The following is a 22516-nucleotide window of genomic DNA, read 5'->3' as shown; positions in this document are numbered from 1 at the left end:
TTGGAGTCAGAAAGCTATGGCCCCAAGGCACAGATCCTGTAGCCCATTTGAAACCCCTGGGAATCCTGTCTCACCATAATTATTACAAAATGGTGTGTCGTTTTCCGCCATTCTGAACACAGAAACCATCGAACTAAGCTACTGTGAAACAATTGAGGGGGGTTTTTTATGAGCAACAACAAGAACCTAAAATTCCTTAAACATTCCTAGGAAAAGAAAAATATCCACCTATGTTTACTTGTACCTACCACTAATCCCTAGGTCCCCAACTTCCATCCACATAGAAAGTGTTTCAAAGTCATCAAAACATATCATCTAGGAACAGAAAACTTAATATTGCTCTAAACTTAGAATTTAGGGAAACTGTTCTGCTATCTTGAGAAGCTATACATCATATAGCTGGTGGTTAAATTAATGAGATACCCATCTGGACTTTCAAAACCCTATTTGTGTGTTATGAAATACCTCTAAATGTCTATCCAGAGAAGAAACATTACTTCCTTATGATTTTGTGCTGCTCAGAACTTTCCTCTTCCAGCTTGAGCCACATGTGGGTTATTCTACCACGCATTTCCAACCCATCGTAATTGATTCATTCAATCATTTTTATGACTGAAAGGTTGCTGAAGACTTTCCACTGTTAGCTCACTCCATTCATAAAGGCTGAGAAAGCAATTCAAACAGAATTAACAAAAAGGAGATATATTAATTCCTTCTGGCATGAATGAGAATAAAAGAAGTGGACTTGCGGATGGATGAGACAAATTTTCTTCCCAAACTTTTTACTTTTTCTAAAGCTTATCTGTTCCCTATGACTATCATTAAATATTGTACCTTATGATTCTTGATGAATGTATCTTTTCTTTTATGTACACTGAGAGCGTATGCACCAAGACAAATTCCTTGCGTGTCCAATCACACTTGGCCAATAAAGAATTCTGTTCTGTTCTGTTTTCTTTTCTTTTTCTTTTTCTTTTTCTTTTTCTTTTTCTTTTTCTTTTTCTTTTTCTTTTTCTTTTTCTTGTTCTATTCTATTCTATTCTATTCTATTCTATTCTATTCTATTCTATTCTAACTTAAAGTAAGTTTTGACTCTTCAGAGGATGGGAAGCTATCTCTTACATTGGGTGGGTGGATATCAAACAATTAATGGTTATTGAAATACTTTTTTATAGGATGATAGGATTGATAGCAGGGGTGAAATCCAGCAGGTTCTGACAGGTTCTGGAGAACCGGTAGCGGAAATTTTGAGCAGTTCGGAGAACCGGTAGCAGAAATTTTGAATAGTTTGAAGAACTGGCAAATACCACCTCTAGCTGGCCCCAGAGGGGGGTGGGAATGGAGATTTTGCAATGTACTTCTCCTGGAGTCGGGTGGGAATGGAGATTTTGCAATATTCTTCCCCTGCCACACCTACCAAGCCACACCCACAGAACCGGTAGTAAAAAAAAAATTGGATTTCACCACTGATTGATAGGGTTACATCCAGAATGGCAAGAGACATAGAATGATTTGTATAAATGATCGTTGGAATGGTATAACAATGCATATCTTATGAAATTATTTTTTGTGAAGCCCTCTAGGAAAAATTTTCATTTGTTTGATAATTTCAGTAAGCTTTTGCTTATACTTTCAAGAATAAACCATAAAGATGAAGCATCTGAAGAAAAGTAGTAGGAATTATTCATTTTTAGTAACCATGTTGTTACAAAAATAAAGAAAACTCAGACAATGGAGATATTTGGCCAGACAGAAATATTTTATATTACAACAGGAAACCACTAGCTGAAGCATCAACAACTTCCAAATCAAAACTTCCTAAGAACAAGAGAAATATGATTGTGTGTCACCAAGTATGTACTCAAAAAAATGCTTAGTTTAATGTTTTCCATTAATGCAATACGGACTTTGCCATTCTTTTTAATATGCTTTTTATTGCTTTCATGTGGCCAACAAAACAATTCATAATTTTGCCCACATGAACATTTGTAGCTCTTCCTATAAACTGTGGTATGTTATTTTCCCAACTTATGAAATGACAACCCTTCGCTAGTGTACTCTGATACAGCCTGTAAATAATTATTGCAATAAATGCAATCAATTACATTGAAAAGTCACATGATGTCACAAATGAGAAAGGCGGGGGAGGCAATGCATTTTCCCCCCTTAGGTTTATTTCAAAGAGATAGTTCTCATTCAGGATTAATATGAATCATCTCAAGTTTCAGGCTTTTTCAATCAGTCCCTAAATGATGTTCTCTTTTTGTTGTTGTTGTTAGTTGCGAAGTCATGTCTGACCCATTGCAACCCTATGGACACCGTTCCTCCAGGCCTTCCTGTCCTCTACCATCCTCTGGAGTCCATTTAAGCTCACGCCTACTGCTTCAGTGACTCCATCCAGCCACCTCATTCTCTTTTGTCCCCTTCTTATGCCCTTAATCTTTCCCAGCATTAGGCTCTTCTCCAGTGAGTCCTTCCTTTTCATTGTGGCCAAAGTATTTCAGTTTCATCTTCAGGATCTGACCTTCTAAGGAGCAGTCAGGGTTGATCTCCTCTAGGACTGACTTGTTTGTTTGCCTTGCAATCCAAGGGACTCGCAGGAGTCTTCTACAGCACCATAGTTCAAAGGCATCCATTCTTTGGCGCTGAGCCTTCCTTATGGTCCAACTTTCACAGCCATACATTGCAACTCTTACTATATTTCATCAGAAAATGAGCCACTGGGCTGCCATGAGATTTTACAATGATGTTTGCGGGAATCAATTTATTGCAGTTCACTAAAACAACATTGTGACCTTACTAAATGCCATTGCTTTTTTTAAAAAAAATCATTAATTCTCAATGCCACGTGTATTTAATAATTTATAAGTACATAATGTCCAGGTTAGATCTTATGGCCCAACTAGTCTAGGATTTTGACCACAGTGTGGTTAACAAGATGCATTGAATCTAAATGCAGATAGAAAAACAGTAGCCTTCTACTTCCTTGGCCCCAGAAGCTTGCATTTAAACCACATCTTCTCTGAGTATGGAGGGACAAGCATCCATCACAATTAGTAGCCATCAATAGCCTTCTACTGATAGTACTAGATTCAGACGTCTTTATGAAAACCATAATGAATCAAAGCGGTAACTCAGTAAGTTAAATAACTGAGACTGAGAATAATTCAGTTAGGATATCTTGTGTGTGTGTTGTGTACACATGCATCATTTGAATCAATCATTGTTTTGATGACTCCCTGGACAAGTCTATGTCTTTTCTTAGCAATGCATTATAACAGAATAAGAGATTTGGAAGCGCCCTTGTGGTCTTCTAGTCCAACCCCCTGCTTAGGCAGGAAACCATACACTAATTCAGACAAATGCTTGTCCGGTGTCTTCTTGAAAATCTCCAGTGTTGGAGCACCCACAACTTCTGGAGGTAAGGTGTTCCACTAACTAATTGTTCTAACTATCAGGAAACTCTTCCTTAGATCTAGGTTGGTTCTCCCCTTCATAAGTTTCCATCCATGGCTTTTCAGAAGTGGTTTGCTATTGCCTTTTTCCTAGGACTGAGAGAAAACAATTGACCCAAAGTTACTTAGCAAGCCTCATAGCTAAGGCAGGATTAGAAGTCACAGGTCCTCAGTTTCTAGTCTGGTGCCTTGAATCACTACAGCCAATTGGCTCACTTAGAATATCACTAGAGTCTGACCATCACTGTCCAGGAATACTCATAAAGAGATAATAAATCAAAGCCAAATTCACCCCAAACCATTCACAAAAATGAATCTCAGAGTGCTCTCAAACTGCCTTTTCAATGAGAATCCAATTTCATCCAGGCAGAGTACTTATTTAGTGCCTGTATCTGGAAATCACCAATTCATGAAGTTCATCTGGTCAATATACAGCCTTTTTTTTTGACTGATCTGCACCCAACTCATTCCTCTATTGTTTCCAGTCCTCTTTGCTTGGGACAGAGAAGATGTGATGTATCTGTCTCCCCTGATAGTTGTCTGCTATTTCATCATGAACAAAACTGGGAACATTCATGGAAAAGTTCTTTGTACCATGAAAATATTATTTTGTGCAAACCACAGTTCAGTATTCTACGAGTATGGGATTTACCAGCCTTCATACCAGAGGTGGGTTTCAGCAGGTTCTGACCAGTTCTGGAGAACCGGTAGTGGAAATTTTGAGGAGTTCGGAGAACCGGTAAATACCACCTCTGACTAGCCCTGCCCCCATCTATTCTCTGCCTCCCGAGTCCCAGCTGATCAGGAGGAAAAGGGGATTTTGCAATAACCTTCCCCTGGAGTGGGGAGAAAATGGAGATTTTATGGTATCCTTCCCCTGCCATGCCCACCAAGCCATGCCACGCCCACCAAGCCACACCCACAGAACTGGTAGTAAAAAAATTTGAAACCCATTACTGCTTCATACATTTGTGATTGAAAGGACTTAACTAAGCAGTTTTCTTAAAAACAGCATTTTGTGATATATATTTCCTTCTCAGTTCAGTTTTACAGTCCAGTCAGTATCCCCTCCAAGCATTAAACAGACCTGACTTGGTTCAGCTTTTGAAACCTGACGGTTTTCAGCCAGTAATACAAATCGTAAATTATTCAGCCCACTGCAAAATGTTCCTATCACATAATGTTAATAAAACAAATTGGCATCAAAGGTTGATTCATCAAACAATGGGAAATTCACGATGCAACAGATTTTGGAACGGCACACACGGTGCAGTTAACACATGTTATCATATGCCTACTTTGTATTTTCACACCAATTGCCACAGTTATTCACAATATAAATGGTGGTTCCATTCAGTCAACATGGGTTTCAAGATCATATACTCCAAGGTTCTGTAAATTTAAAGTTTCTTACCATGAGTTCATGGATGACAGCAGCTGCTGACAAGGTATAGTTAGCACCCCTTCAGAAATAGCCTAACTTTCTAAAACACAGCATATGAAATAGTAGTCACATTGTAAATTAAAGTCGAGGCGTGATTTACACATTTTACAGCCTGCAGGAGGGGACAGTGAAGCTGGCTAGGATAGTTTAAGCTCACCAGGCAGTCATTTTGACTGAGTCTCAGTAGCTGCTTGGTAAGCCAAAAAGTTGTCCTTCACCTGTCTGATTTTGCAGAGTTTCAACTTTCTGGCTTCTGTCTTATAAGGCTACCCTGTAAGAACTTTCTGATCAACTAACGTAACGCTGAAACCTGACATTTTTCTTTTAGGATTACTAGGTAAGAAGTTGGGGAGAAAAAGATTTTGAAATTTGTTTTTGTATACTTTGATCTGCAGTGAGAATTCTACGTGCGCAGAAATGGAAAGATATATCAATATCCCCACAACAGAAGAATGGATGGGAAAAGTGATGGAGCCAGCAGAAATGGCAAAATTGACTGCTTTAATTAGAGAAAAGAACATATCCATCTTTGTTTCTACTTGGAAACTGCTTTGGGACTTTGTGTTTGAGACAGAAAAAAAAAAAGAACTTTTCACGCTGGGTATTGCTGATTAATAAAGTTTTTTGTTATGGAAATGGCTAGTATTTGTTAAGTTGGTAAAATAAAAAGTTGAGGCTATAATTTCATTCTGTATTTTATTTCACTGAAAAAAGTTTGAAAGACAATGTTTTTTTTTCTTTTCCCTGTACCTACACCTCTCCTCTCTTCTCTTTCCCTTTCCAATTTTCCTATCATATTTATTTTCGTATTTTGTATTTTATACTATGATAATTTTATACTATGATAAATTTAATAAAATTCTCAATTTTTTAAAAAAAGAACTCTGCGATCAAATCTCCTGATGCTTTAATGTCCCTAAAATTCAACTGGAGGGAACTATAAATTGGAACAGGGAAAAGAAAAATACTATCGGTCTATTCCTGCACCATTTTTTCCCCAACCTTAGTAAAGGAAAAGAAAAATATTTGTCTCTTGGAGAAAATATGAACTGTCTTTTGATAGGTCTCCATTATGTCATCTGCTGAAATTCTAGAATTATGATGTAATTCTGTATTTCCATTCAGCCTAGCTTCTAAGGTGGAGAGACATAAGACTTTTCTATACTTATTAAGGTTGTTCTGCAATCATATTTCTAGCAAAGATTATTTATAAACGAGACAGCAAATAGAAACATTATCTTGCCTTTGGAAAGAACTTTACAGAAAGCTGCAGCAATATTTCCACTGGGCATTTGAAAAGAAAAGAAAAGAAAAGAAAAGAAAAGAAAAGAAAAGAAAAGAAAAGAAAAGAAAAGAAAAGAAAAGAAAAGAAAAGAAAAGAAAAGAAAAGAAGGCAAGGCAAGGCAAGGCAAGGCAAGGCAAGGCAAGGCAAGAGATAAAAGAAGACAAAAGAAAAGAAGAGAAGAGAAGAGAAGAGAAGAGAAGAGAAGAGAAGAGAAGAGAAGACAAGACAAGACAAGACAAGACAAGACAAGACAAGACAAGACAAGACAAGACAAGACAAGACAAGACACAAATAAAGACAAAAGAAAAGAAAGAAAAGAAAAGAAAGATAACCTTTAAATATCTTAAGCAGGAATGGCATGGTGGCCTATTGGTGAAGACACTTCCCTCCCATTTGGAAGGTTGAGAGTTCAATCCTAGGTAGTGGCAGATGTTTCTCTCCTAAGGCAGAAAGAAAAAATATCTGCTGCAAACTCCACATGGCATCAGGAAGGGCATCTAGCCAGTAAATGCTCAGCTAAATCCAGTCATCCTGACTCTACCTCGAATAAAGGGATGACAGGGTCATAAAAAGGGAATTAAATGTCTTAAGAAGCACTATCAAAATTTGAAAAAAATGATGAAGATTTGGGACTGTTACAAAAGAAAGATACTTATCTGTTGCTACATTTCTGAGACAACTTTCATTCCAAAAACTTTAATCTGATTTCACAACTACAGGATAGGATGCCCCTTAGGAATAGACATTTGCAAGCATTCTAAAGGCAAACATGTAAGAATCTTTGTGAAATCTTTCCCTGTCAATAGCACTAAATTGTGGTCAACGTTCGACAGGATCAAAAAGGGAAACTAATGTAGTTACAGGACCTAATCTGATTACGCTAATATAATAAAATTCTGAGCATGTCAAGATGGGGATAAAGGAAATATTTGGTACCTGGTGTGTCATTTGGTACTTTCCATTTTTCATACTTCTATACAGAGTTTAAAAGTTATGTTTTCTGAGCCCTGTGATGTCTTCCCTCAAATCATTTGTTGTTATTTACAGATTCTATTTTTCAGTATGAGTTTCAGAAGGCAAAAGAGAGAAAAACATAGCTGTACACTTTAACTAAAGTATTAATAATATAACAGAAGTTTCTAGATCAAAAGATCAAAATACTGTTGTTATGTGGGGGAAGGGATTTTTAAGGACACTCATGAGCTGTCACTATGCTTGACTTCAGTGATAGAATCTCAGTACAGATATGGAACAAGATTAAGTATGTGGTGACTTTGTTACTTTCACAAGACAGTCTCTGATTGGCTGGGTGAAGTTGTAAGGTTGAAGAAATCCAGTAAAAAACAAGAATGGTGCCTAAGTAACTGTCAAGATATAAAATAAGCATAACATTATACATTTCTGAGATCTTGTTTTTGTGTTTCCAAAAAGCCTTGTATAAAAATTGGAATAGAATGGTATTTTGGGCAATTCTTGAAGAATGACCTCTTGTAAAGGCATATTATTATTATTATTTTCCTTCAGTTTGATGATTTGTCTTAAACAAAACTGATCTCAGATGCAAGGACTATCATATTGATCTTAAAATGAGCAAATAATAGCCCACAAATAATTTCATAATCTGCTCTGCAAGATAATGGCGATGCATGAGGGTTTATTCATCCCACATCACAGGCCACACTAGAATTGTGTTCACTGTCTGTTATTTATCAATGCAGCACCTGCAAAACCACACGACTGAAAAATTCTTCCTGCCAAAAGCTCCACGATTGGACTCACTAACGAAAGGAAAAAAAGAGCAGGCACATGTTTTGTCCATGTAAACAATAAAGCCAGAACCAACTCACAGAAGCAGCCTTCCGTGAAAAAAGGAAAGAATAGCAGGAGTACCAGGACCAGGCATGCACATGTTATATGACAAAAGTAATAAACATTTCTTACAGAGAAATATTGCTGTGTTAGCCCTAGAGACTATTCCACAAAACCTTAGAGACTAGGGGCTGGGTAAAGTGATACCCTTCATAAGGATTAAAAACAAGAATGGCATGAAGAAAGACTATATATGAAGTACGGTACATTGCCCTTTGGATATGAGGCATAGTATACTGACAAGAAACAGAAAGTGGAAATGGAGCCATCAAATTGTAGTTTGGTTAGGCAGATATTCAAAATAATATGTTTATTATTGCTCAGCCCATGAGGGTTCACTACTACTTCCAACCTGATTGGAACCTATCTTCTTCTTGTCTTCTGTTTCTGTTGTATTCCGAAGTACGAGCACTTATTTTTTTCTTGATTATATTTTAAGTCAACTCTCCACAAATATTCCTGTGGCAAAGAGGCACAAAGAGATTTATGGCTAGATGTCACTTGTGTGAAAAATGCAGAATAGTCCGGGCTGCAGTAGCCAAACCTTGTTCCTGCAGCTTTAAAAGGTAAAAAGGTTCCCCTCGCACATATGTGCTAGTTGTTCCCGACTCTAGGGGGTGGTGCTCATCTCCATTTCAAAGCTGAAGAGCCAGCACTGTCTGAAGACGTCTCCATGGTCATGTGGCTGGCATGACTAAACACCAAAAGCACATGAAACACTCTTACCTTCCCACCAAAGGTGGTCCCTATTTCTCTACTTGCATTTTTTATGTGCTTTCGAACTGCTAGGTTGCTCATGCCGTTACGCGACACTAGGGATTTGAACCGCTGAACTGCCAACCTTTCTGATCGACAAGCTCAGCATCTTAGCCCTCAAGGAGAGGCAGGTTATTTGGCAGCAACACTTTAGGCCAGGAGTGTCAAACTTGCGTTCATCACATTGTGACTTTTTTCTTTTACTAAACAGGGTGTGGGCGTGGTCAGCGCATGATGACTCATCTGGCCTGTGGGCCACAAGTTTGACCTCCCTGCTTTAGGCTGTCATTTCCAAGTCCTCATAGCCAGCAAGTAGAATGAAGAGACGAGAACAATATTCAGTGAGGCTACTTGCCAAACAGAGTAAGAGGTCTTTGTATTTGAAGGCAACTGACTGCAGCCTGATTTAAGAAACAGCCCTGACCCTTATCCTTTCACTGGAAACAACTGTCTGACCTCAGCCTCTTGAGTGATGTTCTTGTGGATTCTGCTTATCAAACTCTGACCCACTGACTAACAAACCTGAACTGGCTCTCTGAATTTTGGACTGGATTTTGACTATTCTTCTGCACGCTCCTGATGAAAGTGAAACTATTGAAGCAATCTTTTATTCTTTCAGAGACTGTGATTTGATTTACATTCTTCTCCTTGTCTGCAATTATCTCTTCAGTCTTGAGTAAATTGCTAATTTGCAGAGCAACTCTGAGTATGTAATTAAAAGATGAAGCAGGATGCTACCCATAAGTGATTTGCCATTGTTATTCTAGGAATTATTGTGATTTCCCAATCTATTCTAGAACCTAATTGTTCTCTATCCAAGAATTACTCAGGTTCAATCTTGTTAGTTTCCAAACCCAGTTAGGATCAGCCAGGTGCTGACATTTAATGAGATCCCATAAATTAACTTCATAATTCACAAGGGTTTTTTTTTCCTAAGAAATAAAAAGTCAATTTTAGTACAATCTATCCATTTTAAAAATCTACTTCAAGCAAAAAGAGTGGAAATTGTACACCTGAGCTTTTCAATGGTATCCCCACTAGCAGGAGACATCCTGAGAATGTTACTTGATATCAACTCTGAAAGAATATTGATCTTAAGTTAATATACAGTATCCTCTGTGTTTGCCTTTCAAATATTATGATTCCTTATTGTTCTCATTCTCTTATTTTGTAACGGCTGAATGAACAATTCCATTTAATATTTCATTTAGTCTTAAAAGTTTCATTTTTTTACAGCTTTCTTAATTGGTTTGTTTTAAAGAGTATCATTCAACAACTGTATTTTTATTATTTAAGCACCATGAATAGATTTAAAGAAAAAGAAATATGATTACTAATAAGGTAACCAAGTAAGAGAGAACAAGCATTTGATTTAATATAAAGGTCTAGAATCAGTACATTACTGTCGCCAAAATACTTGCAAAAAATAACATCAACACTTTTATTGATAACTGGTTAAGAGCTTTGCAGCAATTCTGAGATCATTCTTTTTTTAAAAAAAATCAAGATTATGAAGCTGCTAAACAATTGTAAATCATGAACATTAAGAAAATTATAATGGGCTGATCTTTGCACTGACCTCAACAATTTTTAATGCATTTAATCAAATTTGACATTTACAAAGATGAATGGCCTCTCTCTTGACAAAATGAGAATATAGAAATCTTGTCTCCCTTCTGAATTTCAAAGTCACTATCCCAGCCGGGTAAATTGCTTTATTTGTTAAATCTATGTATTCCTGCTGAGGCTGGAATCTATTTATCTGGCATCTGAAGCTGCAGAAAACATCTGCAGGAACCCGCAACAAAGAAAGAAACAGCAGATCCCACTGAATCTACACAGTTGTACACACAACCCTTACTATTTAAATAACTCACCACATATTTTATATACAGAGATTCTTGTTGAGATTTTCAATATTTAAGCCCTTTGAGGTATATGTGCCTTGCACTCACTGCTGTTCTGCCCCAGCTATGGACCCCAAAGAACGCAACACACACAAAGTCCATACAAACCTTAGTTTACTAATTTAAATCAGTCTTTTACGAACAAAGGTTGTTAAATTAACTTCATTAACAGCCGACAAGAATCCAAAGAATAATAACCATAATCTTAATGTGGTTGGCAAAATGCCCAGAAGCAATTTGCAGGAAATTGATAAGAGAAACAAGATCAAGACGCAAAGGAATGTGAACAAAGTTGTTTCCTGCAAATTGCCTCAGTCGTCGTCCTTCCTTAAATAGGCTAGGGGAGTGGCCAATTAGCCCCAAGCCTTACTCTCGAGGAGACCTCCTCCTGAGGAGCCACTCCTGCCTTTTGGCAGCTCTGCACGTCAAGTATCGAGAAGAGGCTCCTCCTCTTCTTCCTCTTCACTTAAGGGAGCTTCTGGAGGTTCTGAAGGCCCTGGCTGAATCCCTGCCTCTGGCACCATATCTTCTCCAGCCTCCTCATTGTCTGACTCGAGTGCCAGCTGCACAGGCTGCTGGTGCAGCACCACACCAGCCTCCTCACTGTCGGAATCAGCTACTAGCTGCACAGGCCACTGACAGGCCACAGCAACTCACCATTTGAAATGGGATACACAACTTTGCCAATGTTAGTAAAGCAATAGTCATCTCTATATTAGTTATTGATAAGGAAAGAATGTTTTGTCATATCATAGATAAGAACACTTTCTTGTCTACATTTCTTTATTACAAATAGTCCTTGACTTACAATCATTTGTTTAGTGACCTTTTGAATTTACAATAGCACTGAAAAAAGTGACTTATGACCGTTTTTCACACTTATGGCCATTGCAGCATCCCAATGCTCACGTTATCAAAATTTAGCAACTGATTCGTATTTATGATGGTTGCAGTGTCCCAGATTCATGTGATCATCTTTTGCAACATTATGACAAGCAAAGTCAATGGGGAAGCCAGATTCACGTACAACCGTATTACTAACTTAACAACTGCAATGGTTCACTTAGCAACTGTGGCAAGAAAGTTTGTAAAATGGGGCAAAACTCACTTAACAACTGTCTTAGAATAGAATAACAGAGTTGGAAGGGACCTTGGAGGTCTTCTAGTCCAACTCCCTGCTTAGGCAGGAAACCCTACACCACTTCAGACAAATGGTTATCCAACCTCTTCTTAAAAACTTCCAGTGTTGGAGCATTCACAACTTCTGGAGGCAAAATATTCGACTGATTAATTTTTCTGTCAGGAAATTTCTCCTTAGTTCTAAGTTGTTTCTCTCCTTGATTAGTTTCCACCCATTGCTTCTTGTCCTGTCCTCAGGTGCTTTGGAGAACAGTTTGACTCCCTTTTCTTTGTGCAACCTCTGAGATATTGGGACACTGCTATCATGTCTCCCCTGTTCCTTCTCTTCACCAGACTAGCCATGCCCAGTTCTTGTAACTGTGCTTCATATGTTTTAGCCTCCAGTCCCCTAATCATCTTTGTTGCTCTTCTCTGCACTCTTTCTAGAGTCTCCACTTCTTTTTTACATCGTGGCGACGTATTCTTGTTTAGCAACAGAAATTTTGGGTTCAATTGTGGTCATGTGGAGAACTACCTGTACTTTTTTCTGCTGTGTAATACTGGTCCTTCTGAATTCCACTTTCATGAAAAAGTGGTTAGCACTTTCATGGAAGATTGATATGAAATTTCAGACCTTCAGGCTAAACTGACAATCCAAAATTTATCCTGGAATAAGGCCATGAAAAATGACTTTTGTACAATTGAGTCAGTATGACTCAAGCTTGTTTTAAAGAAGGGTTTAATTATAGTAAATGCTTCATCTGAAGCAGTCTTTAGTTCCCCCAGATCTTCTGCTTGGATAAAACATTGCCTATATCCATAAATTGAACATCTGCTTCTTTAAAAGTTATTGGGTTTTTTTTATCAAACAGGCTAAAGGTCTCTAAAATTAATTTCCAGAATAATCCTTCTGTGTGGTATGAATTTATATAAGTAAAGTTCATCCAAATAATCAGTGTATCTCTCATAATTGAGACTCAGCAGAGTAACAAATAAACAATTACAAACTAGGAGCAGAATTGATGTTGACATCTCAGATGTTTGGACTGTTACCCAAGTTCCAGTCCCTTAATTCAAGCCCTCCCCCCCCCATCCAGCTTTTTTTTTACAGGTAGTCCTCGATTTACGACCACAATTGAGCCCAAAATCTCTCTTGCTAAACGAGACACTTTCTTGCCATAGTTGTTAAGTGAATCACTTCAGTGGTTAAACTAGTAACATGGTTGTTATGTGAATCTACCTTTCCCCATTGACTTTGCTTGTCAGAAACTCACAAAAGGTGACCACGTGACCTAAGGACACTGCAACCGTCATAAATATGAGTCAGTTGCCAAATGTTTGAATTTGGATCACATGACCGCAGGATGCTGCAATGATTGTAAGTATGAAAAATAGCCATAAATACTTTTTTCAGTGCTGTTGTAACATCAAATGGTCTAAAATGAACTGTTGTAAGTAAAGGACTATCTGTACCACAGTGGTGGGATTCAATTTTTTTTACTACCGGTTCTGTGGGCATGGCTGGGTGGGCATGTGAGTGGGCGTGCCAACTCCACATCACTCACGTCGAGGGGTGCCTTGCCTCGCCCCGCTTGCCTGGCTTCCCAAGCTCTTATGGTCTTTGTCTATTAATTTGTATACTACTACAGTGTCTGGTTGATTATCTAATGCCTTCCCTTCTGGATCCGGAACTCCCACAGATTCTTAGCTCTATTATTTATTCTCCACAATCTTCTGTGGAAACTCCTTAATGGCTAGCTGCAGAATTTTGGGAATTAAAGTCCATACATCTTTCAGCTGAGAGACACTGATCTACCCCTTGGATTCTATCTAGTGTGGTAAATTCCTGCTTCTATGGATCTGGTGCTTAGTGTCTGTTCTTGTGCTGTTATGATCAGCGATCAATGCTGCCTTTTACACACACAAACCACTTCAGGAATAATTATAAAAATGATGGCTTTTCACTCATTTCTTTACTAGTAGTAGAAACAAAATAAGCAGCCATAAATGTCACCTAAAGTTGTATGACCTCACTTTCTCAGTAGCAAAGCAGTATCACATAATTTCCCATAATGCCAACAGCATTATGGAAAAGCTTTAATAGCAATGAAAGGAGTAGCCCAATCATACAGGTAGTCCTTGACCTAAATCATTTGTTTAGAAACAGTTCAAAGTTATAGCAACACTGAAAAATGATTTGCAACAATCGTGGTACTTACAATTATCACAGCATCCCAGTTACATGATCAAAATGTAAGCACTTAGCAAATACTTAGCAAAGTATTTACACGGGTTGCAGCACCCTGGGCTCATATGATCACCATTAGTTAGCTTCTCAGTCAGCTTCTGACAAAGAAAGTCAATGGAGGAAGCCACATCCACTTAATGACCATGTCATTCATGTAACAATTACAGTGATTCACTTAATAACCATGGTAAAATTGGGCTTGACTCACATAAAAATTGCTTGCTTAGTAATGAAAATTCCCATCCCAGTTGTGATCATAAGTCAAGGACTATCTGTATGCCTCTGCAATCAGGGTCTGATTAGAAAAAGGATCCACATTTTGCCTAGACCTTTCTCCAGCCAGACTTGGAAACATCCTCAAAGAGAAAAAACAAAAACACATGTTCCAGCACCATCAGGCAATAAAATAATGTTGGTGATTCCAGATGTGCAAAGTAGCCGGCACAATTCATCCTGCCAATATGGCAGCAGCAGGAAGTTCCTGATAAGTAATTGCTCTTACATAAGAAATGTTATTTCAGGACTCCCCATATCCCAAAGAGCTTTTGCTCTGTCATGGGAATGCTTCCTCCTGTCTAAATTCAACTGTAGCTTTGCCTTTGGCTATCGCTGATAATCAGTCAAGTGCAAACTATAGCCCATAATTTGATTTGTTCTGTTTTTGGCCACCTGAGAGGAGAGCAATAGGTAAGTGTATTCATTCATTGCAGCACTTACTGATTTGTCCAGCTAATCATAATGGGAAGTAACAGCAGAACCACTGAACCAGGGGTGAAATCCAGCAGGTTCTGACAGGTTCTGGAGAACCAGTAGCGGAAATTTTGAGTAGTTTGGAGAACCAGCAAATACACCTCTGGCTGGCCCCAGAGTGGGGTGGGAATGGAGATTTTGCAGTATCCTTCCCCCAGGAGTGAGGTAGGAATGGAGATTTTGCAGTATCCTTCCCCTACAGTGAGGTGGGAATGAAGATTTTGCAGTATCCTTCCCCAGGAGTGGGGAGGGAATGGGGATTTTGCAGTATCCTTCCCCTGGAGTGGAGTGGGTATGGATATTTTGCAGTATCCTTCCCCTGCCATGCCCACCAAGCCACGCCCACCAAGCCACTCACGGCCACTAAGCCATGGCCACAGAACCAGTAGCAAAAATTTTGAATTCCACCACTGCACTGAACTATTGAACAGGTTTAACCAAGAGCATACGGAGTCCGCAAGTTTTGTTAGGATATGGTTTCAGCCTAACAAGTTGTCCAGGCAATATATGTGTTCTGTAACTTTAATATGAATATGTATTGTGTGACTTTAAAGTTTTACTGCTGATTCATTGTAATGCTGAGTCATGCTGTAATTAGTTGTGAACGTATTTAAGAAAGGTACTGTAACGTATTCAGTTGATGATAAGCTACCATTGTCTGAGGAGTGCTATCCATTGTGCTATCATCGTTGGATGGATCTGCTACTATCGTGGTTTGTGAACCAGAGTGAGTTTGTTATTCTAACCAACCAACCAACTACTGTTTGTGTGGTAAGAAGCTTTTTGTATCACTGGACTGATTTAACTGGCAAAGACTTGGATTGATTTAAAGACTATGAGATTGTTTTTTCACTATAAAGTAAACTTTTGATAAACCAGTTTGCACATCTCTTATTCATTGCTCTCAGAAACGTTTCTCTGTGCTCTACACTCTGCTGGTTGGTAACACAACAACAATATCCTTAACAAGTTTCATCACAGTTTGCCAGGTCAAAGTGAGTTTCTTTCTTAGAACACCTTGGGGTGATGAGAGTTCCTGGCCAAGAAAGCTTTCAGCAGATGGAATGACAGTCTGAAGAATGTCTTGCTTGAATCAGGCCTCACAGCTGTCTTTGATGCTCTTTGCACTGTAAGACCCATAAATCCTTCTGTAATTTCTGTGGGTGGGATGACAAATGTTTTTGCAAAAGGCACCTGATTCCAGATATGTAAGCCATGCCAGAAATACTTCTTAATCTCTTCTCCTTTAAAGCAACTAGAATAGGAAGCAATCTCTTTTCTCAGATCTTAGATCTGCTTTTTGCTTCATTGTGTCAGCTGTGTTTTCTTTTGAATGGGCTTCTCTTTAACATAGAACAATGAAGCACTGCGTATGTTCCCTTAGGAAGGATACCTTATAGCCTGAGATTTGAGATTAATGCAATTTATGCATTTTCACAACTTTCATTTTGGTTGGTTTGTCCAAGTGCAGCAAACTTCAGAACAGGAAGTGGTTTGGGAAGAATAAACACAAAACCACTAACAGTTCTTGAATGGGATATGTAGTTGATACATATTTTATAGCAGGTACATCAACTCATAAAAATCACCCAGGCAGAAGAGCAAGAAAGTCGAAAGTTGAAATTTGAAAGAGTGAGGAAGCAAATTTTAGGAGTCAAAAATGCTAATTCAAAGTTTTGTGCAGAATTATTGTTTGTAGATTATTTGACAGAAATGGGAAAGAAGGAAGACTATAGTCTAGAGATGAGGAAGTTGGGAAAGAGAAATTATCTTCAATGCTTCATTGTTCTTGGTACTCTGTTAAAATTAAAATTCCACCCAAAGAAGAAATGGAGATGTTCATTTTGATTTAAACGATCTAAATGCAGTGGTGAAATCCAAATTTTTTTAATACCAGTCCTGTGGGCATGGTTTGGTGGGCGTGGTGTGGCTTGGTGGGCGTGGCTTGGTGGGCATGGCAGGGGAAGGATACTACAAAATCTCCATTCTCACCCCACACCAGGAGAAGGATATTGCAAAATCTCCATTCCCACCCCACTCTGGGGCCAGCCAGAAGTGGTATTTGCTGGTTCTCCGAACTACTCAAAATTTCTGCTACCGGTTCTCCGAACTACTCAAAATTTCCGCTACCGGTTCTCCAGAACCTGTTAGAACCTGCTGGATTTCACCCCTGTCTAAATGTCATAATTTGGAATGAAAATATTTTGAATATAGTAGATTTTTAATCTGAGATGTAAACTATAGCCCATAATTTGTTTTTGTTTTCCTGATTTTGAGAGTTTATGAGAAAAGGTTTGTTATGATAGATGCCAAAGGAACTTCTGATCTCTATAATTCCAAAGACAATAGCAAGCTATGTAATTATTTCTAATTACTGTAATATAATGATTGCCTAATAATAAAAAGTACACCAGACACATAGAAAGACCCCAATGGGTTAGATCAAAGGTCTGTCTGATTTCACCACCATGTTTTCCACATTGATCAAGTCTGCCTTCAGAAAACTCATTAACAGTACATGGAGAAAAAACAACTGACAATTGTGGAATCATATTCCGTCAATAGAATATTGTCCAGGACTTTATGTTGAGGCAAGATAGGTCAACCTCCAGTTTAAGAAATGCCATTCCTTCCTTTTAAAGAAGACTTTTAAAAAGGCAGTGGGATTTCAACCACAAACCACAATTATTCTGGAGGAAGCATGTTACAGTATCTAGATCCCTTCTAGGCAGATTTTAGATTCAGGCACTGGATGGAAATAACACAATTAGCCCTTGTGAATTCTCTTCACTAGGACCTGGACAATAGGAACATGGCTCTTCTGGCCCTTAGAACATCCAGGGGCTTTGAAATCTTTGTATATAGCAGGGGTATCAAACTTACGACCCATAGGCTGGATGCATCACACACTGGCCATGCCCACCCCCGGTTTAGCGAAGGGGAAAAAGTTGTAATATGTCACATGATAAAAACATGACGCCGCGAGTTTGACACCCCTGGTCTACAGCATCTTCTTGGACCATCTATGAGCATTGAGAATTGGAAGCACTTATTAGAATGATTCTATATCCCTTTCTGAGGGACCAATGGTAATCAAAAATGGTGAGGAATAAGCAGTGAAATCCCTGGTTTCTTCTGTTCAGTGTTTTAGAGGAGTCTGTACTTCATGTTATTTAATTTCTATGTAAAGACATGGGAGTGGACAATTATCAATGATACCCAGTTATATCCTTCATCTGAAGCTGAATATAGATTGCTAGGACAGCCCTTACCTGAGCTCTGTAGCTGAGTGAGATTGGATGGGATGAAACAAGTTGAAATTAAATTCCAAAAAGATAGCATAGCTGTTCATCTAGCTCTGCATGATGATTTAGTGATCCCTTGGTTGGTTCTGCAGGGAGTAACAGTCTCCCAAAAGGATCAAAGTACAGCTCAGAACAGCTTTTCATAATGATTCTGTTCACAGCCTGGTAGAGATTCAAGAGATAGTTGGGTGGGGGGAGTGTGGAAAGCAACAGTCACCAGCAAATTCCTTAATTTTCGGTAAAGTCAGCTTTTCATTTCCTAGAAAAGCCATTACCAAGAAACTGAAAAGCTCCTTAATGAACTGAAAGACAAATTAGGTTCTCAAGTAAAAGTAATCCAGTTGCTGAAATTTCTGTAATGTTATCCCTGTAAAGAAAACCCTGCAAAAAGCTTATTGTCAGTTGAGTCAGCTATCAAGAGCTCAACACTTTTAGACTCATAGATATGCCCCTATTTTTTGGAGTATAAGATGCACTTTTTTTCCACATAAAAGAGGGTGAAAATTTGGGTGCATCTTATACATCGAATGTAGCCCCGCCCACCCGCCGGCCCCCAGAAAATGGGGCGTGTGGAGGCGGCAATAGGCTATGGCAATCCCTGCAGCCTGAAACAGCTGATCTTTGGGAGGCCGATCCAACCAAAAATCAGCTGCTTGTGCTAATCAGGCTGTGGTGAAGCTGAAATTGAAACAGGCTGTTTGCTGCAAGGAGGCTAATTGCTGGGAGGCAGAGGCAGATTTTTTTTCTTGTTTTCCTCCCCAAAAAAGGTAGGTGCATCTTATAGTCCGGAGCATCTTATACTCCGAAAAATATGGTACCTGGTGAAGGGTATGCCCAGGAATGCCTTTGACCAACTGCATCTGGTATACCAACTGCCTTTCTTGGAATAGGATCTGTGTATTACACATACCCATTTCCTCTATATTGGTTTTCTGCAATTTGGTTTACACAGGGAGGTTCTTGAAGATACTCAGAAGCTGCAGTTTGTGTAGAATGTACCAGCCCGTGAGTTGACTTGTGAGACCTGGTTCTTCTTCTTATTTATTTGAACTGGACACAACCTGACTCCAATTGACTTCAAGTTGCTCACAGAATAAAAACAAACATCAATATACAATCCAACTTTTTAAAAATGAACATAATGGCAAATCCAGTCAACATCAAAATGCATACACCATACAAAGGGCTCTACCTCACCCCATCCACCCCATCCACAGCCTAAAAACTGGGGAAAGTGCCAGATCTCCAAGCCCTCCAGAATGTTGTCAGTGTGAAAGTCATCTGCATTGCAGGTGGGAGATGGAGGGTGAGGAGGTTGGCACCTGTGAGCTATGTTTTTCCATCATTAACTTTGGAATTAGCTCCCTCCTAAGATCCAGATGGTTCCACGCTCGCTATCTAAATTTAAAACTTGGTTTATTAGACAAGCTTTTGGAGAAGAGCATACTTGCATTCCACCTTAACTAGTAGATGTATTGCATTTTAAATCTGGTTTTTGGTTCAAAATAGTTTTATTAAGTTTGTATTAGTGATTCTGTAAACGGCTTAAGGCCGTGATGGCAAACCTATGGCAGGGTGCCACAGGTGGCACATGGAGCCATATCTGTGGGCACACGAGCGTTGCCCTACTTCAGTCCAGCACGCATGTGCACGCCGGCCAACTGATTTTCAGGCCTTCCAGACTCACCGGAAGTCAGGAAACAGGCTGTTTCCGGGCCTCCGGAGGGCCTCCAGGGGAGTGGGGAAGGCTGTTTTCGCCCTCCCCAGGCTCCTAGAAAGGCTCTGGAGTCTGAGGAGGGCATAAGGAGGAGGGCAAAAATGTGGGCCTACCGGCCCACCGTGCCATCACATGCCAAAAGTGGGGGAGCAGGGGGGGGTCACGCACGCATGCATGGGGGGACGGGGTACATTGAATTATGGGTGTGGGCATGCGTGCGCGCAATTCCCCCCCCCCCACTACCCCTGCTTTTGGCACATGATGGCACAAAGGTTAGCCATCACTGGCTTAGGGGTTTTGTAATTGGACAGTAATGAAACACATATTTTGTGACAGCAAATTTCATAAATCTATGACTGGAGCACCAACATAGTACAAGCAACAAATATATCATTTTGGTCTAGTTATTAAGGCAGCATGCTAGGAACCAAACTGTGAATTCTAGTCCCCCCTTGGAAATGAAAGCCAGTTGGGTGACATTGGGCCAAATCATCTCACAGGGTGGTTGTTGTTGTGGGGAAAATAGGAGGACGAAGGAGTGCTAGGCATGTTTTCCATCTTATTTATAATAAGGTGGAAAAGTTATTTATAAAAATAATGCAGGAGGCAGATAAATAAAACACACATAGACAAAAGAAAATAGGTATATCAGCTTCTTTATTTATTTCTACAATCTGCCTCAATAAGGGAAGCAACATTCTAGAAGGCCTAATGCAATACGAATAAACAATATTTTAAGATGTTTATTTATAGCCTTGAAAAACAGACCTTCTATATTATATCAATTGCTTTATATTTTCTGTATACCATAAACATAATCATTTAATTTCTATTTTCCAGATGCAAGAGTTTGGAATGGAGGAATAAAAACAGATTCAACATTATTTATGCTGTAGATGAAACAATATTTTTTATCTTTGTATGGAAATGAGGGTGCATGGATTTTGTTATAAAGCCAGTAAATTATAAACAATTTACTCTCCTATTTTCCAGATGCAATACGGACTAGAAGCCAAAATACTTGGGAGAAATGGAGAGGGTTGCAGTATGACCTGACAATTATGAATTTTCCCAGAAGAAGCCTAGTCCTGTAAGTATTCTAGTACAGCTCTTTAGATATTATGTACTGAGATAAGAATCTATACTTTTAGATTCTTATTCAAAACTCACCCAAATCCCAAACCTTTGGAGAGTCATCAATCAATATAAATTTCCTCATTATATGGTCTTGACAGATGCTTATAACCCAGACATTTTCAGTGGGATTTAAGAGGATTAACTCCACAACCTCCATAAAATGTCCCAAGGAATGATGGGACTAAATTCCGTTTCCTTTATAGAAGCCCATTGTGAATTAATATACAGAAGGGGAATTTGCACACCTATGCAAAACTGTGCTCCAGGACCTTTTTGAAATATTAGAGCCCCTAAAGTATAAGTTTCAGTTTGAAGGATTCAGGACTAACTGATTTATTTTACGACTTATTTTGCTTTCCAATAGGAGTACCGTAAAAGGTAAGCAAATATTGCAGGTATGTGTATCTGTATGTATGTCTATACATGTTTTAGAGAGAGAATATCTATGAAATATATATCAACTGTAACAAGGTATTTGATGTTCTTCAAGTGTTGTGCTGCATTTGAAGTGGAGGGATACATTATGAATAGAATAGAATAGAATAGAATAGAATAGAATAGAATAGAATAGAATAGAATAGAATAGAATAGAATAGAATAGAATAGAATTTTTTATTGGCCAAGTGTGATTGGACACACAAGGAATTTGTCTTGGTGTATACGCTCTCGGTGTACATAAAAGAAAATATACATTCGTCAAGAATCATAAGGTACAACACTTAATGATAGCCATAGGGTACAAATAAGCAATCAGGAAACAATCACTAAGTAACTGACATGCATTTATTTAATCATAGCTAGGGTTTTTTTCATGAGTTTGAAGAACATATTCCTCCAGTTAGGGCTCATCCATTGGCAGCCAAACAGATCAGCAATTAAAATGTCAGTTTTAGCAAGACTATGGTTGATGAGCTTTGAGTTAAATCATGGAGAGATACATCCAAAAAGAAACTAAAAACCAAATGTCAGAGTTTCAATTAAATGCAAACCAAATTTAGTATCATGAAATAATATTCTGACTTCAAGATGCCCATGGATTGTCCTTGTCTCATCTGGCTATGAATGGGGCCAGGCCAAATATGACTGTTGACCATAGGCCCTAGACCTTATTCCAAATGTTTCTGGCTATTTCTATTTTGGCTTGCTAATCAGTGGTGCATACAGACCTACAAACATCTAGCATAGGGGTCAGCAACCTGTGGCTCTGGAGCTGCATGTGGCTCTTTCATCCCTCTGCTGCGGCTCCCTGTTGCTGGTCAGCTCCACAATTGATAGGGCTTTCAGTTAGGACAGGTAGAGGAAAAAGGATGCCACACTAGGAGGAGACTCTATGGTGGGGGAACAGACTTCCAGTTGGCAGAGGAAAGAGGACGCCATGCTAGGAGGAGACTATGATGGGGGAACCGGACTTCTGGTTGGCTCCAGAATTGAACAGGTGCTTTCAGTTCGGACCTTTGCGGCTCTTTGAGTGTTTAAGGTTACCGACCCCTGGTCTAACAGGAAACTAATAAGCGCCTTGAACAG

The sequence above is a fragment of the Pituophis catenifer genome, unplaced genomic scaffold (genome assembly GCF_029215685.1).
Source record: "Pituophis catenifer annectens isolate HBS135680 unplaced genomic scaffold, rPitCat1.0.hap2 SCAF_3, whole genome shotgun sequence".
NCBI classification, from domain to species: domain Eukaryota; kingdom Metazoa; phylum Chordata; class Lepidosauria; order Squamata; family Colubridae; genus Pituophis; species Pituophis catenifer.
The sequence above is the reverse complement of the archived record's forward strand: the minus strand, read 5'-3'. Positions refer to the sequence as shown.